General features: G+C 40.8%; 1 protein-coding gene across 1 annotated transcript in view; it reads right to left on the bottom strand.

Moving 5' to 3' along the window:
- LOC100691053 (equilibrative nucleoside transporter 1) overlaps positions 1 to 6,192 on the bottom strand; it is a 43,872-nt gene extending 37,680 nt beyond the window's left edge. Inside the window, exon 1 of the mRNA XM_005474318.4 lies at positions 6,042 to 6,192. The gene's annotated coding sequence lies outside the window, so the exon portion shown is untranslated. The remainder of the gene's footprint in view (positions 1 to 6,041) is intronic.
- Positions 6,193 to 12,105: the final 5,913 nt, after the last annotated feature.

Here is a 12,105-nt window from a genome sequence, read left to right as displayed (position 1 = left end):
TTTTGAACAGGGACATTTAAGAAAGACAGCCACTGGGTTAAAGAGAGGCAGAAGGACACTGTAACAGCTTGTTTCACACTGAGGATGAACTGTAGGCTGGCCTTTATTTGCTTGTTAAGCTTACTGCTGACACCAGATCCCTCAGCTGCGTGTGGACCACATGGCAGTGTGACCCTTGATGATTAAGTGTGAGGCATCTGCCACATGCATGGCCAAACAGTGACTGTGAGACGTGTCATGGGCATCATCATCAATGCATGTCAAACACAGATGTGGGAAAGGTTCACTTCTACATTTTTTCATTTATTATTAATAGATAATTAACAAAAGAAGCATGTTTATCATATTATATTATTTTGTGTTTGTTTACATGACACCTCTAATTTCCTTTAGCCTCAAGTTGCACTGCTGAGACTTTGACCACAAGTGGCATGACGTCATCACACAGACGATCATGCAACATCTGTCAACAAATATCATTATTTGGAGGCAGCGTTAGCAATGTGCTTTTAAAAGAAGAAATCATATAATAATGTATAACTACAGCATTTTGCAAAATGGTAAATGGCCTGTATTTATATAGCGCTTTCTAGTCCCTAAGGACCCCAAAGCGCTTTACATATCCAGACATCCACCCATTCACACACACATTCACACACTGGTGATGGCAAGCTACGTTGTAGCCACAGCCACCCTGGGGCGCACTGACAGCATTTTGCAAAAGCATTGTTTGATAAAGGTGTGATATGCTTTTAAATGTTTAAGGAGGATTTAAGTTCTCAGTAAATCAGAGATGAAAGACTAAATGTTGCCTCAAGGATTTTCATTTTTTTTACCAAAAGGTTTTTTAAAAAACTGAATATGAAACAAACAAAAACAAACAAACAATGTAACAGTATCTAGAATCTAACAACATTAATTTTTGTAAAGAATATACAGATAAACATATTCTGTTATTATACTGACCTTGGATTTATCTATTGTTTAGGATGTTTTAATAGACGGACTTATAAACGTTACCGAAAGGAGGTGAAAGTCTTTTACCTGCCAGCTCCCAGCTAAAAAACTATGTCATATCTGATTGCACTGATGTGAGAACACTGCAAGTAATGGGGCACAGAATTCCTACCTTGCAGTTATGCTGCCTCCAGCATGCTCACTCGCCTACACTAAGGAATACATGCAATAATGAGAATGCTGCTGATGCAGCTAGTCTCCTGCTGTGTGCTATATATGAGGAAGGACGAAAAAGGACAATGACTCTTCAAGCATTTTTAAACAGCTACAGACTGGAGAACACTCTTTTACTTGCTTAAAGATGAATAAAATGCAAGAATTATGCACAATATCATGTAAACATAGCAAAACACAGGAAAGCCTGCTTTGCCCTCTTATGCATGTAATCTTGTCACACTGCTGTGCTCGTGCTTGTGGTTGTCTTGCAGTCTAGCCTGGTTGCAAAATGTTTTCAGAATTAAGGAAACCATAAACCTCGAAACAAGCATACTGTGTGCTGTATGTGTGTATCACAAAATGGCATGCATATACCAGTCAGCAGATGTAGATATGTTGGGCAACAACATTATTTATATGACTTGAATGTTTTTTTGTGTAGACCCAAGTCATCTAGTAAGTCATACATTTATATCAATAGCCTCAGAAGTGTTTCTCTTTCTTCCAAATCTTAAACTTTGCATTTCCCTGATCTTTGGGTAAAGCTTTGTAGTCCAGATCAAAGAAACTGGGCTTAATTTCAGTGCAAGCGAGAAGAGAAATTACAGTCAGCCTTGTGCCTGTAATCCATTTAGTTTTCGCCCTCGGCTCACTCTCTGTGTGTGGTCTTGACTCTTACTCATACTCCACAAATGTCCCAATTATACCACAGTATCAAAATCAGCCCCCTGTCCTTTTCTTTCTTCTTTTCTTTCTTTTTTCTTTTGAGGAAAAGCAGCAGCAGCAGAAAGCTGTGATCCTGGTGTAACTAAAACCAGATACACAGGACTCTGTGCAGTCCAGTGGACACTCAACATGGCATATCAGAATAAATACCTCATACCAACTGTCAATCTTGGTGGTGAAGAGGTGATGATTTAGGCTTGTTTTGCAGCTGAGTCAATCATGAACTCCTCTGTAAACTGAAGTAATGTAGAGTCAAAAAGCGAAAACATAAAGCTTGGTCGAAACTGCGTCGTGAAACAGAACAATGATCCTAAGCACACTAGCAGATACTTAATTATGCTACTATAGCCCAGGGCCAATATATCCTCGGTCGATTAGGACTCACATGTCCTCTTATGACTCGCAGTGCAGTTATATGTCACTTCTACATAACATTAAATGTGAATCACGGGTTTGTTTTTCACCTGGGTGCAGAGTATCCTGTGGAAACTTTCTTTTCACGTGCCAGCATGTTTAAACTTTGAGAGTGGCTAATATGTGTCATAAAAATGCATGAGGCTGCTGGCTGCATGTCTCCTACAAAATAAAATACATGCAGGCAGAATCAGGATATCTCTTCACATTTTTTGTAAAATTATTCTTCACAAATTTGATATAAGATCGGATTAGGAATGTCTGATAATTACCTAAATTTCTGTTAGTGTTTTCTCAAAGTGTGTAAAAAGCCTTTTGCTCTGTTATTTACAGGCAGTTTACTTTGTGGACACTGAAAACAACAAATTTAAAGCTGCCTGGAAGTTAAACAACATTCCACTGTTAGCTGAAAGATTTAAATAGCATACATATGTTTCTGATTATTTCGAGGAGTTTCCCTGAACCAACACGGGTATGTTATGTAATCATAACTTCTATCTTCACATGAAAAAACATATGCAGTCTTCATGAAGCAACTACCTCATTCTTATGAAATCTACTTTGCTTGTCCAGCAACGAAGACAAATAGGTGTGAACCTTTGCTGACAAAAACCAAACTGACCTCAGTTTCTCATCTAAACTCAATGAACTTCTGTGTTTGTGCAAAATATGCCTTATTCAACTTCTGAAAACAAACCTGAGATTATTTACTGATGAAAGTTAATCTGACCACATTCCTGGGTATTTTCTGCACAAATACGCTCGGGTTATTTGTAATATCAGACTTCTTTATTTTTAGTGACTATAGAAGCCCTCTCAGTTCAGTTCAGACACCCTCCCTTTATCCCTTTTGTTTATATAGTAAGCTAATCATAATGTCCATCATGGAAGTCTGTATACATGCTAACAGCTTTGTGAAGTTGTAGTTAAATGTTAACTAGTGCTTAATACACTGTTATCAGTGCAGATGTTTAAAATAACTAGCTGACTGCAGTTTCACTTTTTCTGTGTTTTGCTTTTGTTTTTGTTGGTATTTACTTTCCCTTTGTGCTAATGAACCAAATAAACCTTCATTAGATGAGCACAACTAATTGTTTAAAGTCTTTCAGCATTTAATCATGCTTATTTTGAACATTTCACAAAGACAAAACTGGCCTAAAACATTTCAACAAACAACTGCTCGTGGTAATGGTAAAACAACACTGCAGAAAGCAGTGTCACCTGAGTATGTTAGCATACAAACTAGCACTAGTTACAGTAGACTGTATGTGAGATGCACAAGGTCAGCAACAATACTGAGGTTTTGGGTGTTTAAATGATCAAAGTGCGCAAAGAAAATACGCCCCACACCCTTACACTACCAGCACTAGCCTGAACCTTTGTTACATGCCAAGATGGATCCATACTTTCATGTTGCTTACACTAAATTCTGACCCAGCCAAATGTCGCAGCAGAAACTGGGACTCATTAGATCAACATCCTACTGTCTAATTTGTCTAATCTGTTTCAGAGATGCTCTTCTGCAGATCAGCAGCTTCTAAAATACTCAGACCAACAACCATGCTACATTCAGAGTTCTTGCTCATTCAGCAGATCATCTTGACCATGTCTACATGCCTAAATGCATTGAGTTGAACAAGTGTCCCTAACAAAATGACCATGAAGTGTACATTAAACAATAAGTAGACATCTGAAGCGGTTTGTGCCACCAAAGATGAAGAAAAGTTTGGAGATAACCAAAGACACTGGGATCCTCCTCTGGGTTTTCTGAAGGTCTGCATTTAGAAGTCCATGTCAAAGCAAGACAGGATTTCCTTTCCTTTGCATTTATTTAAACTGTTGTTTTTATGAAACTGTGAAGGACATTTCCTTCTATTTCACCAGTTAAATGCATTAACAGATTGGTTTGTCTCTACAAAATAAAGTCAGTTCTTCACCTGTGTTTATGACCTTGATGCAGTTTTGGTTAATCCACTGCATCATGTTACCCTGCTGCATACTCACACTACGTGCTGTTCCACCCCCGTCTGATTTTCAGATTGGACTTTCTAATTATAGCTGCATAATTGTCTCAGGGCATAACGTCCTGGTAGGAGATCAAAAAAGAGAGCTGCAGAAAAGGACAGTAAACTGGGCTCAGTTAATAAGGTGCTGCAGACTGGTTACAGAGCTAGTACAGCATCTTGCTCAAACTCACAATGATCCTCAGCTTCTGCAGTCTGTAATCTAATCACTTCTATCTATGTGCCTCTGTTACAAGAACAAGAGAAAACAATCAGGATGTCACATGGTTTTATTGTTTTCCTAATGAATAGGAAACTTAACTGATTTTGCATACAAAGGCCCATTAACTAGTAAAGTGCTAATCACTAGGGTGTTGCTAAAGTGGGGATCTGGGGTGGGGGTGGTTTCCTTTTTCCCCTGAAATTTGATTGACATCCCCTCCCAGTTTCCCCCAGAATTGTTTTATCAAATCAGTGCAAGTACAGGGAGAAACTACAGGAGGGACGAGGAGGTCTGGATCCAGTGATCGGGTTCACTGCTTAAAGTACCACTCCCTAAACTCCATTACATTTCAAATGTCAGCCTAAAACTCTGTTCTTTATTTCTACAACTGAGCAGAACAAAACATGTTTACAGCTGCAACCAGACTGCACTTTGTTGAATCTTGGCCGCTATATTCTTATAGGTCAGCTGCATCTCCGAATGCATGGCTACATTATGGAAACTGGTAATGTTTTTAAACCTCCGAAAGAGGAGGAGCAGGAATAGATGAGACCCGATGATGTTTTAGTGATGTTTATGGTTTTGTATGGTTTGGGGCTTTTAATAATCAGCACATAGGAAATGTAGTTCTCCTTTAATTGGCATGTCTATAAAATAACTGAACATTAGGAGCAGCATAAGTTCACAAAGCTCTGCGGTCATCTTGCCTTTATCTTTTGTCAAGTTCAAATCCAAATATTTTCAGTTTCAGTGAGATAAGACTGAGAACAAATCAATTCTTCTAATGATCAACTACATTTTTGATGACTGTTTTCAAACTGAGAACATCAGCTCAAGTGAGCATGTAACCTGCTCCTCTTTACATGCACAGCTGTGCTCACTGCAGGTGAAAACTGACATCAACAGACCATCTTATCACTGAGAGAATAGCAGCTTTCTCAAAGCCACAGGAGCGCTGATATGCAAGCAGCTTTAAAGGTGCAACACACTCCACCAACATTATAGCAAGCACACAGAGGAGAGGGAGAGAGAGGAGTCTGAAATGGTGTGTGAGCACTGAAAACACAGTGCCAAATGTTCACATGATACAGTAGTGTTTTTAGATCAGTGGGGTCTATTCTCGGAGCGCTTTCATGTTATCTCCTGCTGCATAGAGTGTGTGTGTGAGAGCGTTTGAGAGGAGGGATCTCCATTCTCACACTGCCACCTGCTGTGGCGCCTCAACTCAAACCGTGCACAAGTCTCAACCTCTGGCCTGCAGCAACTTTGAGTCCAAACGAGTCAGCTTTCAACTTCCTATGCAGCTATCACAACAAGAACGCGGGGTTCGTGTGGACTTTTCCACAGCTATTCCGTCTCACATCAAAATTCGAGTACAGCTCTCTCCCCTCAGTCACGCGTCATCTGGCGCACTTTCAGCACCATGCGCAGCATTTGACCTTGTCACCGGTTCTGCTGGAGTTTCACCAGCTCGTCCCAAACAGACAGGAACACAGACTTACCTCATGCAACGAGCCTGCGATAGCCTCACATTCGAGCAGCACGGAGCTTTGTGGGGAACAGCGTTGACGCGTTCATTCGTCTGTGTTTCTGTCGTCTCATTCAGCCGCGAAATTAGTGTTCGTGCAGCTGGCACACATAGATGGGCTACTGACTGCAGGGGGGGTGGCAGGCGAAGGGGATTTCTGTGACTGGTCTAGATTTCGTCAAATAGCGGGCCAGCTGGTTACTTGGGTTTTTACAAATAAGCCACCAGATTATAATCCTTTTAAAACAACAACCAGAGCTTGATACTGGGTCAGAGAGAGAGTGAGGACATGCATTTTGGCACCACAGTCTGTCTCACACTGTTGTGGACCAGCAGCCACCTACTCTTCTCCAGAACTATAAAAACCATAACAGTCTCATAAGAGTGTTAATTTATGCACTATTAATTTGCTTTTCCAAATAAAACTGCATGGACATGACAGTGCTTGCTGGAAAAAGAAAAAAAAAAATTTTTTAAGGGAAGTGGTCAGATTGGATGGTGGATGCACAAAGCTCAGGGTTTAAATGCATCTCCCCAGGTCCCATGTATATCTTCTCCACATACTGCAGCCGTCTGTATTTAACATGGCTCAAATCGTTGTAAAGACTTGGAAACAAATTAGATACACTATCAGTGAATATTTCCCAGGCATGTTCTGGATGAATCTCCAAAAGTTGATTCTGTTCATCTGGACGTAGCGTTTTGTGGGAGAAATGTTTCGTCACTCATCCAAGTGACTTCTTCAGTCTCAGCTGACTGCAGGTTTCCCCAAATCTTATAAACAGTACATTTGCATAATGACTCTCTTCACTTGCATCCCAGTCACGGAAGCGTTGGAGGTAGTCCGTAAGAGATTACAGGATGACACCAACCTCAGCAGCAGGACCACTCTCAGCATCGACCAAGTGTGTTTGCTTTTGGAACTGTGTCTTCATTCCACCTACTTCACATACAAGGGTCAGTTCTACAGGCAGAAACATGGGTGTGCCATGGGCTCCGCAGTTTCACCCATCGTGGCCAATTTGTACATGGAAGAAGTGGAAAAGAGGGCTTTGCTATCCTACCCTGGAACACCACCAAGTCATTGGTTCAGATATGTGGATGACACCTGGGTGAAAATCAAATCTCAGGACGTACTACATTTCACGGATCACATTAACTCGGTGGACCGACACATCAAATTCACCAGGGAGGATATGAAAAGTGGCAGGTTAGCCTTCTTAGACTGTGAGATTTCCATCAGTAATGGGGGACATCTAAAAGCTGACGTGTACCGTAAACCTACGCATACGGATCAGTATCTAAGGTTTGACTCTCATCATCCACTGGAGCACAAACTGGGTGTCATCAGGACGCTACAACACAGAGCGAACACCATCCCCACTGACACAGCGGCCAGGGAGGCAGAAGAACAGCACATCAAGAAGGCCCTGAGTAAATGTGGTTATCCCAGCTGGACTTTTGTCAAAGCTGGAAAGGCGCCTAAACAAAGCTCCAGCCGATCGAGGAGAGAAGGACAACCGCTGCCCAAGCGAAAACCTGTAGTGATCCCATATGTGTCAGGAGTATCGGAACAGTTGAGACGCATTTTTTCTAAACACCGGGTCTCTGTGGCTTTTAAACCCCAAAACACGCTGCGCCAAAAACTGGTCCACCCCAAGGATCGGGTCCCCCGACACAAACAGAGTAACATAGTGTACGGTGTTAAGTGCCAGGAGGATTGCCAGGATTTATACATCGGGGAAACCAAACAACCTCTAGCGAAGCGGATGGCACAACACAGAAGAGCTACCTCATCAGGCCAGGACTCTGCAGTTTATTTACACCTACAGGCCAGTGGACACTCTTTCAATGATGAGGATGTACACATCCTGGACAGGGAGGAACGCTGGTTTGAGCGCGGAGTCAAGGAGGCCATTTACGTGAAGAGGGAAAGACCATCTCTGAATCGAGGAGGGGGCCTAAGGGTACATCTTTCGCCATCTTACAATGCTGTGATTGCAGCCATTCCCCAACTCTCTGTGAATGGTACTCATGGCCATTGATCAGTGTTCTTTGATCAGTGGGTTTTGATCAGTGATTGTTGATCAATGGTCATGGTAATTTGCATAATTATGATTAAGGAACTGACCTCACAGCCCATTGTTCCTTCAGTGGGCTGGGTTCAGTCATTATGCAAATGTACTGTTTATAAGGTTTGGGGAAACCTGCAGTCAGCTGAGACTGAAGAAGTCACTTGGATGAGTGACGAAACGTTTCTCCCACAAAACGCTACGTCCAGATGAACAGATTCAACTTTTGGAGATTTACTTTCCTGGATGATTGAGAATGCATCAAGACGTTCTGGATGAACATTTCATGACTTGGTGAATTTTTCATTGGGTAGTGCTGATAAGAAAATGCAAACCATTTGGCATTATTTTCATAAAAAACACGGAGAGGTATTTATTGTTACAGAGTAGATTGGTTTATTGCGAATCTGTAAGAAGTGAGAAATGTTTTAAGTAAATATCTTTTCAAAAAATAGCTTAAACCTGATATTTATGAGCGAAGTCCAGTGCAGAGATAAGATCTCCTACGGGGATTAACTTGGTGATCGAGAAGGGAGGGTGTAATTTGAGAAATGTTTGCTTGAATTAGTGATGGTATATTCTGAAACTCACCAATAAATTAGAAGGAAATCATTTTTATGGTTGTTTTTTTCTCTCTTAATGTTGGATAAGAAATGTGCGCGCCTTCTGTGGATGCTTTACAGCACAGATGGCTTATTTTGTAACCCTGAATTCCATTTTTTATTCATGTTGCTGGTTTGTTATAAATAAGGTAACAGATGACAAACGAGGCTTTGCTTGATCCAGCTCTGTGCAGAGAGCTGGGGCATGTGGGGAAACAGCTTCTACCCCCAGCTGCAGCATCATCATCACTTATTCTTTCTTCTTTGGAGCTCCTTTCATCTCAAAGGGTCCAGCATCTGATTAGCAAAAGAAGGTTAAAAAAAAAAAGGGTAAATGTGTCATGTGGCCTGCTTCAAGGTTTTTCCACAAACTGTCCTTGAGTTTATGCCATTTAAAACATCAGCAGGAGGAGCGAGATGAGACCTGCAAAACAAAAACAGAAATGTCCACGAGTATTCAGATATTTACTCAGTGAACTCACAGAAACATCTGGTGTGCTATTCACGGTGCATTTTCACAAATATGTGAACATGATGCAACTTATTTCTATTTGCCAACACTCTACTTATTAGTATGACTATGTATGAATGTTTTATTTCACACGTTTGCTGTCCTCCTCCACACCAAACCCAACCTAACAGTGGGCGATCTGTGTGTGAGGGAGAGCACATCTCTCCTCATCCACGACTGGATTCCCCTCAAATGTTCGTCCTGTGCGTTTCCTTCATTGGCCGGGATGGAGAGTAACTCACTGACCCTGTTATGCAACCCTGGGTTTGTAGAATTCCTGATCATGGCTGAATCCCAGCTCAATTCAAAGTCTTATTACTATACTCAGTGCACAATATTACTTCTCAGACACCCTGCAGACATGCACACAAACACACATGCTGAGAAAAGCAGAACCCCTCTTCTCATGAGCTCAACTGTGACACACGTCCTGACCCACAAAAAGAAAATTCCTCCAATTCCCTTGCGTAAGTTTCACATAATTTAAATCACAGGAGATTAACCACTTGACTGATTTTTTTTCTCAGCAAGGTATGGGAGAATTTTTTCAAATAGTTAGGATAGTTAGGATCCAAAACTGCTGCTATATAGAGACTATACACTCTTGCTTGCTGTAGCTCAGACTGTCTATAACGAAGTAGTGATTGAAGCACATCAAGCCACATCGGGGAACTGTAAACAAATTATCTGGTGAGGTTTGAGCCACTGAGTCCCCATTTGGGCTGGACATGAACAGACATGTGGGAAATAGTTTCCAAGGATCCAGTGGTGTCTGCTGATGATCCCGTGTCTTTATGGGCGGTTGCATAACCAGATTAGGGCAGTTAGTTTTAGGCTCTGGGGTCACTGAGGCCTGATTATGCTCTTTAGCTTTTTCAATCTGAAATCTGAATCGCCTGAAGCAGCTTCCCAAACACTGAGATTCCTGAATGTGCCGCTGTTCTGTGTGAAACCTTTAGGCCACATGGAAGTGATTCTTGTCAAGCCTTTTTTTAGGCCTTTCCCAAGTTCCTTAATAAGTTAAAGATGATGATGAATGGAGTTTTACAGCTGGTGTTCTGTAAAAGTGAGTGATTGAAATTGAGAAATGAAAGCTCTGGGAATAATAAAAAGCAAGAAAAAAAACATTTGAGCTACTTCCAAATGCCAAGTTTAATGAAGGAAAGGTTTTGAGATGAACAGATGAACAGAGGAAAAATACATTTTCTTACACTGATTGAGAAGTTGGATGGACAAATAAAGGTTCCTGCAGTACCACCTAGTGGTAAATTATTTTCTTCTCAGGCTAGACAGAGGTATGCAAAAAATAGAGCTGGCAAACGTTTCAGTGTAAACTCCATTATTAACCAATCAAAACACACATAACACACTGCACATAACACTCTCTGAGGTCATATATATCGACTTTTTCTTTGTGACTGAACTGAATTATTTTGTCAGTTTGCACTCTGCGTGTTGTACATCCTGAATTTGTCAGTCATAACTTCTCTTGTAAATGTAACAACTAGGTGGCCTAGAAAAATGAGAGTACATGAGTACTAGCTACACTCACTTAAACCATCTTTGTTCCTTAGCTTTAACTTCAGCAGGTTGTTTTGATTATATCTTCATGTCTAAATGCATGGAGTTGCTGCCATGTGGCTGATTAGATATTTGTGTTAATGAGCAGCTGAACAGGTGTACCTATTGCCCAATGATCTAATTCACTCCCAAATTTCCCAATCTGCGCTCAGTGTACAAACATTCACTCGTGTGCAGATCGTTTCGATGGTTTTGGATCTATTCCCTGGGTCCTTGTGTTTATCTTCTGCTTTCTGTTTACTTTGTTCTGGACTTTGTTATTTCATTGGACTTAATTCAGCATTAATGCTTGTTTTTCGATCAATCATTCTATCTCTGGTGTCCTGCTTTTGGCTTCTCTTGTCCACATAATTGATGATAGTTGCAGCTCTTCTTTTACTTTTTTCAATCCGTTTTTAAAACTGTGTTGATTAATTGTCACTTTGACCTCTGTGCCACATATTTGAATGAATGGTGCTGTAAAAATGAAGATGCAGTTTCCCACCGTAAGTAAACACACTTCTAGAGAGAAGCAATCATCCTGAAAACAAACACTCTTATTCATTAGACTGTAGTAGGCCATGATAATTCACCACTACAGCACACTGTGGAGGATCCATTTCCAAACTGACATCTCAAGATTTCTCACTTTCAGAGTTACATTCAAATACTCTTGAACTCATCAGCATGAAGGCAAAACATGTCACTGGTTTTGACTTTAAAAGCCCTGGATGGAGAAACAACAGCATACACCAGTGAACTTTTACATCTAGACATTCTCTGCAGGTACATGAGGTCATGTGACCAGAACCTGCTGGCTGTGCATCACACAGACTCCCCAAGAGCTCTCGCCCAGTCAGATCAAGAGCTGTGGACCTGGTGGTCTCTTTTAAAAAGCAGGTGAAGACTCACTTAAAACTTGCTTTTGGATAACTTTACCTATATATATATATATATATATATTATGTTTTTAGCACTTTGTAAGACATATCTTAATGGCTTTACTTTTCAGCCACAGAAGCTAGATATGACGTTAGTGACAAACTTGTGATGAATGTAAAACATCTAGCTGGTAAAGAAAAGTGTCCTTTTGAGACCAAAAAAAGAAGAACTGAAAAAGAAACAGAGGAACAGAAACAAAAAAATGAAAAGATTTGCTTTGTAGATTTTAAGCTGATGTTGAATTTCTTCCGTTAGTAGAAAAAAACCCAACTCCGCACTCGTGGTTCATCTTTACATAAAAATATAGCTCAGTGTACGCACTAATGCACTTATCAAGTATAACCAAACCCA

The sequence above is a fragment of the Oreochromis niloticus genome, linkage group LG13, assembly GCF_001858045.2.
Source record: "Oreochromis niloticus isolate F11D_XX linkage group LG13, O_niloticus_UMD_NMBU, whole genome shotgun sequence".
Classification (NCBI taxonomy): Eukaryota; Metazoa; Chordata; class Actinopteri; order Cichliformes; family Cichlidae; genus Oreochromis; species Oreochromis niloticus.
The sequence above is the reverse complement of the archived record's forward strand: the minus strand, read 5'-3'. Positions and strand labels throughout refer to the sequence as shown.